Source organism: Lycorma delicatula, chromosome 2 (assembly GCF_047948215.1).
Source record: "Lycorma delicatula isolate Av1 chromosome 2, ASM4794821v1, whole genome shotgun sequence".
Taxonomy (NCBI): domain Eukaryota; kingdom Metazoa; phylum Arthropoda; class Insecta; order Hemiptera; family Fulgoridae; genus Lycorma; species Lycorma delicatula.
The window spans coordinates 182483687-182496689 of NC_134456.1; the positions used below are offsets into that span (position 1 = coordinate 182483687).

At 36.4% G+C, this 13003-nt stretch overlaps 1 protein-coding gene across 1 annotated transcript in view; it reads left to right on the forward strand.

The window, feature by feature from the left end:
• dysc (whirlin protein dyschronic) overlaps positions 1–13003 on the forward strand; it is an 857123-nt gene that overhangs the window by 511425 nt on the left and 332695 nt on the right. The window lies entirely within an intron of this gene.

Sequence of the window (13003 nt, forward strand, 5' to 3'; positions counted from 1 at the left end):
GTAGCATTTTATTAATTTTTTTAACCATGGCAAGAATAAAAAATGTTTAAATCGCTAAGTTTAAAAAATGTTTAAAGAATATAAAACATTTTATACCGGCTATTGTTTATGATAAAATTGTTAAAAACTAATACCTGATCAGTTATTTTCTACCTACTGATCTGTTCATGACTGCAAATTGTGAAAATATATTAATATATTATCAATAAATGTTTTACTTTCTGTAAAAGAAAAGGGCATTTGATTGAAATTTACGAAAAATGTTGTATAATTAAATATATACTCAAAAACTTTTACATAAAATAAAAAAGAAACTAAACTTTTAGCCACTGATTTGGTAGAAAAGGTAAGTTGCACTCGAAATGGAGTTAATAAAAAACCATAAGAATTTATTTTTCAAAAATCAAAAAGTAAAAACTTCACCAATAATGAAATAAAAAATACTAAAAGTTTAAAAATATGGGATAGTTTTTTTCAGCAATAAAATGAAATACTTATTTGGTATAAATTCTTTTTTTTTTTCATCTCCACCCCCGGGCTGGATCAATATAAAGCATAATCACAGCCCGGGGGAGTGTCCATTACTCTAACGAGTCTACCCGTCTACCGGTTCAAAATTTGGCATAACAGGTAGGGCTGCCGGTAAGATCTTAATTTCCCTGTCCTACCTCTAACCCCATGCAAAGCCACCAGGTCCGACAAAGTCGTGCCCAGCGATCCCACCCTGGAAGCCGGGACTCGGTCTTGCATTGCAAGCCAATCCAAATGTCACCTCCGCCATGACTCGGTCTTTCAAGTGCCTGCCTCTCACAAGCGCGACCTACAGGTCGCACCTGCCGGGACTCGGTCTTTCATCATTACGGCGCCACCCACCCAAGCATGGACAGATGCCGATTCCACAAAGGGTAGTCCAGCACCCCATTGCTACCCTACCATTCACGGTACTACAATAAACCGAAATGTCTCCACGTAGGAGAAACTGAAAAGCCAAATACTGGGCAACCTTCCACAAAGCCTGTAAATACCAGGACATCATTTCAGCCCCGTAGGGAAAGACACCCGCCTTGTGACGTTTTCGGTCAGCACACCACCCCCCACCCCGTTACTAGCCCTGGTGGGCTTTAATGGGAGTCGTCTTTTGCCCTTTAACATCTCATAGTAATAAGCCAGGTCTCGTTGGGATGCCACCGATTTAAATGCCTCGGTAGACATTTACATCGGTGATTTTTAAACTCAGCTTTTGCCTTCACTGTAGGCCTCATCCGTGCACCAGGATATCAACTCACTCGTGAGCAGCACACTCATCCGTCCGGTGATTTGTCTTCCCACAAATAACGCATACCTGCGGATTCCCATAAGTGACCCGCTGATGACTCGGTTGCCCTTAATTTTAACACAACACCGAGTGATCAGTCCCGTGACAGGTCGAGGACGTGTGGCCCCGGCCCCAACAGCAATAACATTTGTCATCAGAAACTCTTATAGAGACCCAACAATTCATCCAGCCGACCTTAATCCGGTGTTCAATCAGTTTCCTCACAACATCGTAAGTAGTCACAATGGTGGCGTTCTGCGTCCCTAATACGCAAATCTCCTGCAGGCCCCTGTTTCACCGACAGCACACTACCAACTTCCTCCCTTGCAACTGTCTGTTTAACTGTCTTGAATAACTCAGCGTAAGAGCGCCCAGTCGCCTTAACTATAACAGTACCGCTGTCAACAACCTCCGGAGTGGAATGCCGTGAATAGATTACTTTTCCATGCTTATCACGAAAGACCTGGGGCAAATCCAGCCGAACCGGGGAACCCATTCGTCCAAAAACATACAACACCATACGTTCCAGGCATGAGCCAATCCTACCTCCTGGCAGGAAAAACAGCGGATGTGGGGTCTCGTCGTATATGGAATCGCGTCGCAGGAACGCTAGAACCAACCCCAATGTGGCGTAGGTATCCTTCGAGGAATCATAAAACAAACAAAACCGTTGATCATCAGGGCGACCGGCTGCCCTCCCTAGAATGCGGATGGTATCCTCCAACACATCCCCCGGCTGGAGTCCAGATTGCCACGACACATAGTTCTGAAAATGAGGCTCCGATAAGTCTATAAAATGGCAAAATCACGCTCGAAAGATACCCCTTTCGTACAAGTTTTTCATGACCCGATTCGGCCAGGGTTTAGTCACTGCCTCAACCAATTCCTCATCAGGCATGGACCACTCCAGAACATGACGCAGGTCATCTTTTTCTGGTAGAGTCTGCGTAGACACCGCCCGTGTTGTCATCTCCACATACGTGGCCACATTATTCATATTAGGCGCAGCATCATCCCAAACATCCTTAAATTTCTTGAAATGCAAGCAGAATCACACAATTCGGGCGAGCACCACTTAATCTGTGAATCCGTATTAGAATTCTGACGAACTCAGATTGTAATTCATCAGTGAACTAAGGCAATCTTACCATGATATATCGAAAGCGTATTCGGTGGGACTAAAAGAAGTGTCCCTCCTTCTGTTCCACCTCTTCCGAACTCACACTTCCATCACCGATCTCCATTTAAGCAGACACGTCACGTCTGGGGTCAGCTACCTCCTCCAAGACACTCCGAAGGTGGTATGGAGCCTATGGCAACAGCTCGCAACTTTTTCGAACCCTCTTACCCCGTGGGAGAGTCACATAACCGCCGTTTCGACGAAGATTCTTCAACCGATCGTCCTTTAACAGTACTCAATCTGGGGTCCATCCCAGACAAGGGAGGAAATTCCCTTCTCAAATCATCTTCACTGGCGTCTTCAACCTCCGATAAACTGTCGAGTGCAGGCTCGGCAATCAACACTCCGCGTCTGCTACTCCATATACCCGTCCTAGAGTTCATCCTCTCTTGTGCAATCGTTTTCCCAATCGATGCAGATTTACTGCCAGGTGAAGATCCACTCTTGCACTTCTTACTCCGAGCAGATTTTTCACCTCCAGTCTGGGGCCGAGTATGATCACCGCCAGAACAACTTTGTCCAGAACCAGACGTCTCAAAACAAAAAAAATACAAAATAAATAGACAGATGCTCGCAAAGCATACAAAAAATGCAATTACCACGAAAAATGTCCCTAAAACCAAAGAAAAATATTTAAATAAAATAATAACCAGTAGTACAGAACAAATTGTGTCCAAAGCGCACCAAAAAAAATCAGAAAATGCACAAAATCGAAAACTGTTTTGAGGCCAAACATAAACAAACAGCGAACAGTTGATGTAAACAAATCCTTCCTTCCACTAATTTTCGAAGAAAATCAAGCAAAAAGCACCAAAATACGTCAAAAATAATTACGAAAGTAATAAACTAGCTGAAAGTACCGTCTACAGCCACAAAAATTCACTACTTTGGCGGAAAATAGGCTAAAAGCCGTGGTTAGCCTACGGTTACTAGGCACGAATTTTGGGCTGACAAAATTGCTAAAAAGCGAGTCTCAAGCCTCTAAAACGATACAGAATGGGTCGGAACGTGACCGAACGTCCGTAAAATTGTCCACAGGCACCAATTTTACTTAAAACCATACAATATAAAAAAATAAACGCCGTAGCTCACGGTTTCTAAAGCAAGCATAGCCTAACTAACCTAAGGAGGCTTCGAAAATAAGATATAAATAACACGGAAAACAAACAAAAAAATAAAACGAATAATAGAACAAAAACGCAGGAAACGAACATAAAGCAATAAAATGGAAACGAGAACGAAAAAACAGGAAATAGTAAAAACTGAGAGCGAATTGTCGCGGACACCGTATATAATTGTCCACCGGTATAAATTCTGTAGTAGATTACAATAAATTTTTACTTTATCAGATTTTAACGTCTTGATTAAATATACTAAAATATATAAGTATATACTAAATATACTTTTTTTTGTAGTTTATGTAAAGGAGTAAAACATGGGACTAGGTAGAAATTTTAAGTAATATAGATTATAATTTAAGTTTTTTTTTAACTATTAAGTTTTATTGTTCTTTTGTAATCGTATGTGTTTGTATTGGATATCTTCTATATAAATAAAATATATTATTAAACATTCCCTTTTAGGTAGATTTCATAAAATAGCTACCTATCGTAATGGGTACCATGATTCGACTTCCAGAAAATTTCGACATATTTTCGCGTTTCACATCCCCCAGACCAAAACCAACGTCAGTTCAAAAGTTTATATATACATACATATTTCACTTTCTTGTGGACAGGATAACTGTCGTAATTTTGCACCATTCACTTTTAAATTGATTCATAAAATATAACGACCCAAAATCTCAGTCGCTTTTGTTAATGTGTAAAATCAGACCATGGAGTGGAAATGGGGGCTTTTCTCAAAAAACAAATATCGCTATAAGTTTCTTATTAAGTTAATATCGAATTCATTTAAAGTTCCTACTATTCTTTGAATAACGGCCTAAAACGTATCCAAGTAAAGCATTTTGATATCATCAACTATTAGGGTTAATAATGGGGTTTCGAAGACAAAAAATCATACCTACCTTAATAGGCACAGTATCGAATCGGTTTAAAGTGGTCGTTAGTTCTCCAAGCATTATCTAGAACTTTTGTCTGAAACAAATCCAGCCAATCCTTACCAACCCTTTACATCAAAATATTGCTGGAATTGTAAGAAGATTGGACTTGTCGTATGCTACACATGTGAAACTTTTTTTACATGCAACCATTGTCGTATTGAGTAAATATGAAGTTTTTCTTAAATTTAAGGCGGAAATTTTTTTATCCCCTAGATTTTTTCATCCCCTTCTCCTTGGGACCGGACCTAGTCCGGCGAAGCACGACTCAATCCCAAGGTTGCCTTTGCCACCAACCGAGTGACCATGCTGGACCCGGCTATGCCGTTCCCAGCACGTTTCCCCAGATTTAGCTCCCATTATACGAATGACCATATTACTAATGACGTCCCAATTCCGCCAATTAAACAACATCATTTCCACCCCGTTATCTGGGGTGATCACACCAATAAAATGCTCCACCTCTCTCCTCTGACACAGTGGGTGTCAGATGGGAGATGGAACACCGTGTGCTCCACTGTATCACTCTCCGCAGTAGAGGCATCCATCTGACCTCTTCCTCTTTCTGTTCGGCAGATACTTGTTGGAGCAGCAATGACCGGACAGAAACTGCGTCATTTCATAGGTTAAATCACCATACCTTCTACCCAGCCATGGTTTGATCTGAGAGATCAGCCTTCTCGTCCAGCTCCTTACTTGCGCCCTTCACCAATGGTACTGCCACTTCATCAGCGTATCTCGCCTAGCTTGACCTTTTGGCACACCCGCCGATCTCTCCACTACCTCCTCCACTATCAGATCTAAAGGTGGCATGGCCGCTATTACTAAAATTGCTTCCGTCGAAACAGTTCGGTACGACCGCGCCACCCCAATTGTCAACGGCCTCTGCAAAGAGAGCAGTCTCGTTCTAACAATCTTCTTATCTAACGCTCTCCTCCAGGCTGGAACGGCGTACAAGACGACGAACCTAGCCACCGATGCTAATAATATCCTCTTCGCTGTGCTAGGCCCGCCTATCGTACTCAACAACCTATTAATCGCCCTCACAGTCTTACCGCACTTTTCACCGCTTCCACTACATGCGGCAGAAAAGAACACTTGTCGTCTAGCGTTACTCCCAGGTATATAGCTCTGGGCGCAGGTACAATCTCCATGCCTCCTACTGACAAACTAATCCTCCGGAGCCGTCGTCTTACAGTCATTAATACCAACTGCGTTTTTTTCAACGCTAGATGGAGCTGTCGCTCTCATAATTAATCGGAACCATATTCATCGCCTCTTTCCCCCGGGCCATAACCTCCTCCTCCACTTTAGCCGTAATGACCAGGGAGAGATCATCCGCAAAACCAGTTGGCGACATCCCGTCTGGAAAATCTAATCGCAGCAGCCCGTCATAAGCGATACACTACAAGAGCGGGCCAATAACCAACGCTGCGGCACTCCTGCCTCCATTCCAATTTCAATTGGAGCCCCTTCTGCACTGCCTACCACTGGCCTACCATTAAAATAATCCTGCACAAGCCTGTACAAATACGGGCTGATCTTCCTCCTCTTTAGTTCCTGGAGAACCCATCCGAACGGTAGCGAATTAAACGCATTCGTTACACCCAGCAACACTACCGTCGAAATAGCCCCGGTTCTCCAGGTGCCACTAGCTGCTTCATCAACCACCGCATTACTCTCTGAAAATCCTGCACTGCAGTACCCCCTACTTAGCACCGGTAGTTTATCCGCTACTTAGCACTGGTGAAATTTACCTCCGCCTTCCGGCGTGCGAAAGGGATTTTTTACTTTGCTTTTTTGAATCCATATTTTAAATACTTTATTACTGCTGATGCTGATCATCTGGCTTTACAATTTTATTACTTTAAAACATGATTTTGCCTTTTCTTTACTATTTTATCTCGAATGCCGATAACTGTTTTTTATATTTTTATATTTAATTTGTTTTATTTTTACTAACTTGTACGAAGTAAAGAAATTATTGTGATCGGGAAATATTTCAGTTTTCATATTTCAACGGAAATGTCCATTTTGACCATCCCTGAATCCATTTTGACTAGTTTCAATGTGACGTCTGTACAAAGTATGTAGGTATGTGCGTATGTATCCTGTATAACTCAAAAACGATTAGCCGTAGGATGTTGATATTTGGGATTTAGCACTGTTGCAACATCATCTACTTGTGCATCTCCCTTTTTGATTGTAATCGAAATTAAAATTAAAATTTTAATTATTTAAATGTTTGGCTCTTAAAGGGAAAGCACTTCTATTCGAATCGGACTTCATCTCCTTTTGTTTTTTAACTTTTTTATTTATTTTTTTTAACTTTTACTTTTTTTTAATCTAAATATATTTATTTAATAATTATTAACCTATGATTCTAAAAAAAATTAAAATAAATAATAATAATGCAAAGATAATAATAAAAAAAATGTTATAATTTAGTGAAATAAAATTTTATGTACTTTTAAAGATGTGTTAATGTCAATTAATAGGCATTGCATATGTGTATATGTAATATATTTGGTGAAGCATCTGATTATTTAATGTTAATTGAAAATTATAATTTAGAATTGCATTATTTTTCGATTTTTCACAGCAAGTTTTATAAAAATTATATATTTATTTTTAAAAAGATCATTTTATTTAATTATTTGACAGAAAACAAAAATACATTTTTGAATTGTTATCATTTTAAAGTGATTATCGAAAACTTTTTTTCACTTGTGCGTAATATGCACAAGATTTTTGACGTGTATTTCAGATTTCTGGTGTGTTTAAATAATAATTAAACTATCCCGTTTAGTGAACTCCGGTATACTGGTTACAAATATTGATTTTGACCCTACGGTGTAGAATAATCAGGTTTTATTATTGGATTATTTGGTAAACAATTTATTTAAAGAGCATTCACGGGACTTTTATCCTATCCTAATATTTTAGGTAAGATTGTAGAATTAATAATTGTATAAATATTTGATGTTAATAAAAAGTAACATTTTAGCGGTTGTGTAACTACACTTTTATTAAAGAACTGGAGGATCGTATCTCACTTTCAAATGAAATAAGTTTAAATGAAGTGCCGAAAAAATGAAAAAATATGTATATGTAATTTAATAGACGCACAAGGACGTCTTTTAGTGTCCACAACAGATTTTTGTATTTAGTGGATATTTTATTTATTACGTTAATAACGAGTTTTTTATTTTTAAACAACTGAAGTATCGCTTTAATATCTTCTTAATTCTCAGTGTCAACGGCTATTGGAGATATCTAAAAGATTTTATTAAAAAACCCTTTGACAAACTTCATACGATATTAAAATTACTTTCTCATTAATTTTCAATATTGCATTATTTTCTTTTGTTGGAGGGGATATATATTAATGAATAACTGCTCATCACCAGATTACGAAACAATGATCGGAATTGTTTTTCATATCGTGTGATTGTTTTGATTGATTTTCCATCTATTTTTATATAAGATCAATTTTTTTAAATCATTACATGAAGGCGCTTATGCATCAAATGCATTCAGTTACTTGCTTTATGTATTTAAAAGTATGCGAAAATAATGTTTTCGCATCATGAACCAATAGAATTTCAGAATTTTGGTCAAGTGACACTGGCCACACCCATCCACCATCTTGTATTTCTCTTTTTTCCTATAGGAGATTCCTTTCTTCCTCACAATGTGCCAACCTTTTTTTTTTAAACCTTCGGGACCACCGTTAGGTATTGCTTCAGAGGATGAGATGAATGACAAGTAGGGTGTGTGAAAATGCCATGCCTGACTGGTATTCAAACACAGGACCGTAGGATGAAAGACCGAGACACTACCACTCTCGCCATGGAGCCCGGCAACAATGTGCCAACCTAACGTAATCTAACTTTACACCATCTTTCATTAATTATTAAAATTTTACGAATATTTCAGATTTTTAGTACTGAATCGGCTGCAGTTATCGTCTGCTTGTAGCCTCCATGCTGTGATGTCAAATACTGGTGTTAGAATTTAAATAAATAATATTAAACGTGTAAAAGTAGTTACTTTTACACGTCTGGGTAGGTCTCGAGTTTTTTCACCTAGTAAGTCGGATAATTGTACTATTAGCCTGCGAAGCCACGCGTCTCTCGGACCATTGATACGATTTTCAATCTTCATAAGCTGTGAGAAAGGGCGCTTGTGCGTTAATGTGAGTGAATAAGTGTTAAGATGAATATTTGTATAAATTGTATATTTAATAAGTGTGTGTGTGTGTGTGTGAATAAGATAGACTTACTAGAGGATGATCCTGATCGTTGTGTTTCACACCGCAAAGCACCAAAGGATGGACTAGTTGTTCGTCGAGACCTGAATACCGATAGTTCATGAGCGCGGGAATTGTAATGTCTCAGCAAATTTTGTCGGGCGAAAGAAAGCGTGAAACAGATATTACAAAACTTATGCCTACGTTAAAATATGAATATCGCTATGACTGCTACTCGATTTGTTTTTCATTAGATGATTGTTTGTATTACGACAAGGTTGTGTTTGGCTCCATTGACCACGCGATTCAAAAATTAGAAAATAATCAAATGATTGAGTGAGAAAGAACGATAAAAAAATAAATAAAATTAAAATTAAATAAGTAATGTCATTTTAAAAGATAAAAAGTTATGATTGCATTGCACACTATTACGGAGGTAAACCCCTTGGCGAGATTCTTATATTAAGGCATATTTAAAGACACTGATGAACGACATTGATGGATCATCTGGATACGTATTAACGATGCTATTTGATACAATGATTAAACCTTCCATATGCATAGTTCTTATAAATTATTCCCTCCCCTTCATACAACATAATGCGAAGAAGGCTTGTTTCTGGGAATTAATCTTTTAATTGCAATTTCCTGAAACAAAATTTCCAACTTGTCAATGTCAATAACTTGACAATGTTTTGGTCATTGCTATACCATCAGTTCGACACATTACTTTTGTACTCATGATCTTAAAATCTTGCATAGCCTCCAATAAACTCACATACATAATTGTACACGTGAATGTTATTACTGTTCATCAAACGAACGAAATTTTGGAAAATGAGATGTAAATTCCTCATCCAGCGAAGTATTGAAAGAATCGTAACTGAGATGTAAAACCACACGTTTCATGATGACTACAATATTAGTGAACAGATTCTGCTCCATTCTTGTAGAGTGCAGTTTTTAAACCTTCTTGGTAAAGATGTCAATTATTGATAATGCTGTAATGTTTCTTTCGCTTCTACTAATCCAGTTTTTTGAGTATTTCAAAAGAATTCTAAGATCGTGGTTGCAGAATATCTAGTGCTTATATGCTTTAAGTACTTGCACACTCTCCTGCGCAAGCGTACTATGTGGTAATCCTAAAATAAATGATTTTGACATTGCAGCAAACTCCTCGACTATTTCAGTTGAAACAAAATATTTAAAATGGGTGAAAATTCTTCTCTTAAGAGATCGAGCCACCCTGTAAGACAGAAATATTCCAAGTAGTATGTCAACTTTACGACTGGCTCGTTCTCTTATCGTCCATCAATAATACTGATTTCTTATTCTACTCTCATCTTCTGGATATCACTTCCACCTAATAAGCTGTTGAAAAGTCTCACATTTTCGCTTAATTGTATCTCTAATAATATTCAAATGTTGTCAAACGGTTTCGCAGAGACACTTGTCTGATTTTTAGTAGAAGTCTAGTCTCATCTTTAGTAGAATACGCCATATTGTCTCTTATATGATTCTTCTTCTTGTCTTCTGTCTAAAGCTTTGACAACTGTTTGATTCTGGGGGAATGTGATACAAATATCACAGCCGATCTTGTAAAAATTGCAAGTTTTACTGCCATCTTCATTAAAGAACAAAAGCAGACTGTCCGAAATCAGAACGATCTGTGGCAATTTAAATTAAAGCTTCGCGGTAGAAATACCCCCTCCATTACTGGTAATTTGTAATATTCCACCTGTTGTAAAATCTGCACACAATTTGTTTTGTTCATGTAACATTTTATTTTTAACACCCATGATCAAATGCGACTCTGCTAAGTCAAACCATTATATAATTTCCTTGATAATATGGTTTCGTACGTGATGGGAATATTTTCGAAATAATAATCTACACACGTATCATGCGATTCAAAGACCAACAGTGATAATTACATTTGACTGAGGTTTTTGATAGAATAATATAATCATTCCGAAGCGAAGTTTTCTTTATCATCGATGTATCCTGGAAAAGACCTTTAGTGATATCTGTAGCTTCTATCAATTCTTACAGAAACATGTCCTATGCAATGCATAAGTTCCGCTTTTGTGGAAAGATCAGTTTTATACTTTTGTGAAATCAGGTTTTGGTGAGATTTCCGGTAATATCTGATCATTATCTTGGAATTTACGGAGGAATTTAATATTTTACAGAACCCTTTTTATATATCTCACGATCGTGTAGTATCATCTCCACTATAGCAGCCTGATATAAATCCTTGACGCCCATGTGCTCTACATTCCGTGTCGAATAATTACGTCATGACCAAATGATATGACCAAATGAGCAAATGCTTCAACCTCCCGACTGGTTATTTCGGCGGCTTCACGAAAATGACAACAGCTGTGGTCCAGCTCCTACCAACTTTTTAAATATTCGTAAAATTAAAATATGTTTATTAACATAAACTTAGATTAGAGTAGGTTGGTAGCACTGCGAGGGAAAAGGGAATTTCCCAAGGGAGAAAAGGAAATCTAAGTCAAGTTGGGCCAGTGTCACGTGACCAAAATACTACAATCCTATTGGTCGTGTCGCATAACTGCTATTTTTTTTTATTACTTTTATATGTTTTCCTTCATAGCCCTCTTTTTCGAAAAGTTTTAGAACTTCGTAACTTCTGATTAGTTGATGCAGTAACAGATATAGACTCACGGATAAGAAATAAATCAATCGTCGAAGTAATAAAAATGTTTTTAATTGTCTAAAGTAATGAAATCAGAAATTTTTTTATGCGAAATGAATTAGACAATCACAAAACTTGTAGAAGTTAGGCTTTAATTTATATTCTTTAACATTTTGTAAAATTAAAAAATATGTTTTACTTATCTGATAAAATTAAAAATATTGTAGTATATAAGGAATGTGTAACAACTAATTGTACACGACTAAAAAGGCTGATGATGATGGAAGTTGCTATATCATAAATTATATGTCATCTTTAAGCTTAATATGTTGTAGCCAAAAATACGTTTATAAATTTTTTGAATATCCATAAATGTTTGTATTTATTTCTGCGTTTATGACAATGAAAATTGAACAATAGGAAAGTAAGAGAGGAAAGAAAAAGATAATTTTTAATTCATTGTTAGAAGAAAATTATTACATAACGTAGGTATGATTTTTACTGAAGAGATTTTATCACAAAATTTTAGACACAATTTGTAAAAACAAAAACTGAACAGATTATTGGATCTTAGCCTATAAAAAATAAATTATTCGTATTAAAGGGAAGTGTTGAGGACAAAATTTTTAAACATAACCAATAAATATAAAATGGGATTAAAAATGAAGGTAAAGGATATAATATAATATTTTGATTTAAAGATTAGCCCAAATGAAGACAGAAGTTTATAAAATGACTATTGATCAAAACTAAAGAAAAAGTATTATCTCAGTCAGTAGATTCATATTACAAAATACATAAGTTAAAGAAGTATTATGAAAATATTTTTCGCCGGCTACGATAAAGCTGAAATAACGATAAATTGAGCGGAAAAATTGCAAGGGTATCATTTCTGATATAAAGTAAAAAATTGTTTTGCTGTGAAACTAGTTACAGTTAGTACAAAATATATTAAAAAAATTAGTAATGTTTTTAATAAATAAAATACTATTTTTCGTATTTTCTTTGTCATATATCATTACAAAATTTATAAAATTATAATTACTTGAGCTAAGATTCAAATAATCAAAAAAAATTGGCATTCAATATATAGTCGTTTGTGTGTGTGTGTGTGTGTGTGTGTGTGTGTGTGTGTGTGATTAATCAGGAAATAAGGTAAAATACTTTAAAAAATACGGTACTATTTTATGAAAATAATAAAACATATCCTCAAACTAGAGTTTACACTATAATGGATTGTTTAAGATCATTACATACAATTTAATTTTTCTTCTTGATTACTCATGTACTTGTACATATTGTGTAGGGTCGTAGCGTAAATTACATTTTACTTTCCGATGATCAAAACCATTGTTATGTAGTGTTATCTGTCGAACCGAAACAGTTCGATTTTTATAAGTGTTAAAACGAAAGAATCGTTTTAAAACTTATTAAATAACTTTCATAATCTCTAAAACGTTAATTGTAACATTTAAATTTTGGCTAATGAAGAAAAACATCTGAGAATGGTGCTGCAGCAATTTTATAAAAAA